The sequence below is a fragment of the Galeopterus variegatus genome, unplaced genomic scaffold (genome assembly GCF_000696425.1).
Source record: "Galeopterus variegatus unplaced genomic scaffold, G_variegatus-3.0.2 Scaffold6830, whole genome shotgun sequence".
Classification (NCBI taxonomy): domain Eukaryota; kingdom Metazoa; phylum Chordata; class Mammalia; order Dermoptera; family Cynocephalidae; genus Galeopterus; species Galeopterus variegatus.
Window position 1 is genome coordinate 105,955 of NW_007732941.1, and position 2,610 is coordinate 108,564.

Sequence of the window (2,610 nt, forward strand, 5' to 3'; positions counted from 1 at the left end):
AAATATGGTCTTGAATAGTCTCACCAATTTTGGCTTACTTTGATTTTTTTTTTTTTTTTCCCCTTTGGGTAAACTGTTAGTATAATAATACTACCTGTGGGACACTTATATCCTTAAAACTCAAGAAAGTAACAACAAGATGTGCTTCAATATGCTTTTATAGAATCACTGTGTTTTCCTTTGGCTCTTGACTTGATTTTAAAAGCAATGACCATACTACCACTTTAAAAACAATTTCTTAAATTTATGCATTTATAACCTCCTTTTTCTGAGAATCTATGAACATTGGGGGGAAAAGTAGGACATAAAGCCTGCTTGCTTAGCTTTACAGAAAAATTGAGACTTTGATTATTAGGCATTGGCACTGACTTCCTGTAATTAAAACAGACAAACTAAAACATGGTGAAATATGCTTGAAAGAGATACTATTTAAATGAAAAATTCTCTAATAAGAGATTCATTTTGTTCTTTGTCATCTTTGCTTTTAATAAAGATAAGCCATATTAATGACTCACTAAAAAACTTGGACTTATGAAAGTCTCTTATTTTTTTAAGGTCTAAAAATCCAGAAGAAGTTTGGGATTTGCATAAAAAATAATTATCTTTTGTTATCACACAAGTAAATCATTGCTTTTGTAATTATTTGTATAATGTCTGTTTCTTCTTGCTCTACTGTAAGTTGTATGAGTGGAGATGTGTCAGACATTTACTTTTGTGGTCTATGTTCAGCATAGTACCTGGCACATAATAGCTATTTAATGGCTTATTAACTAAATTAATTACTGAAATTACTAAATATTGTGTGTCAATTGCCAGTGTTTCTGAATATCAAATACACTTTGCTTTTTCTGCATAAAAATGATTGCATCATATTTCAGTTTAGATATACGTATTTTAGGAAAACTTTCAAGGTTTTATAAGGGATAATCCAAATCAAATGCCTTTGAACAAATGACATATCTTTTTCTGTTGGTTTTCAAATGACCGAGCATTTAAATATTTGCTGGATAGCAAAGATGTTTTCAACATAAATAAACATTTTGTTTAAGATCCATTTTTTGTTTTTCTTTGTCATCAGGTATTTCATATCAATCCTTACAATTCTCATTCTAATATTTAATAAAATTAGTTTTTTTTCATGACCTACACAAGAATATTTTTTTATATGCAGATATTAACAGTTAACAGTAACTTTATTTCATTTACACAAAATCTTAGATGTCTGGTAAATCTTTTTTTTTTAAACACTGGCAGCTCACCGTTTGCAGAACTATTTTGGTTATTATTATAATAACACATGTTCACTTTGCACAACACATTTGTCCCTGGGATACTGTGAAATTTGGGATGAAAATGTTATTTTGCAACATGGACTTAAAAACTAAGTGAAGAGGAATTCATTAAAATCTGATCTATTCTTGATGTATCTTATCTTGCCACAATAAATAATGCATGGATATGCATCTGCTAAGGAATAACATGATTTTCATAGGCCCACAATTATTTCTTTTATAACCACATTTTGCATCCTAATATTTAGTTTCACTACTGTGTTCCCAAATTCCCAATGTTGAACTTTAATGTCATGTTTATTTGAAAAATATGCAAATGCATGTTTATTTGAAAAGTATGCATCCTAAAAATATTTTTAAGGGTAGGTATAGAAATGGGAAGAAGATCACAAAGTTACCTAACCAAGCTCTTTCTCTGAGTAGCTTATAAATTTTTGAGGAGATAGCATTACTTATATAGAATAATTAAGAAAAAATAAAATTAACCATTATTTAATAAAGTACTAATTTAATAATTCTAACATTGATTAGCAGATGCAATGATTATTAAGATAGAATACTCAAAATTTTTACAATATTTTCAGCCCATGCTTTCTAATGACAACAAATTGCTTAGCTTTAATTTCTGTTCTTGTTCCTGTCCGGTTATAACAGAATCACACATGTCGTGTGATTGGTATGACATTATCTGAATGGAAATTAGGGTCTTTGGCAGGAAATTATTACCTAGGTATAGTAGAACACATAAATCTCTAAGATTCTAATAAAAATTGCTGTTGAGATAAATTGATTCTCTTATATATGCTTGTTTACTTCTAACTTACATATTTATTGTTTAAAAATCACCTTAAAACGTGTGACGTTCAATGCTCTGAGAGATTAACCTAAGTGAATAGTTGTAAATTCAATTTGAATTCTAATTAAATATAAATCTCTTTTAGTAATCTGAGCAGAGGGTGGAGGTGGGATGGAGAGCTAGTCACCAAAGAAATAGAATTTGAATGCTCAAATCACATTATACAGAAAACTATGTTTATTTTCTCAGCTTTGATGATGAAAGTCTTTGCAAACTAATATTATCTAAATTACTGTCAAACTGTGGTATTGTTTCAAAACCTTTTTCACTTTCCCAAATACTGTTTTCTTTTTTAAAGCAGTTGACATTGTTAATTGTCATAATTATTCCTTTGTTAACTGCGGAAGAAAATTGCTAATAGAATCAGAAGGAAAATAAATTCTAAAACACTTTCCTTAATTTTTTTTTTTTTCATTTCTGTAACTTTATACAACATAGGCAAGCAATCCAAATGGTGTTTTA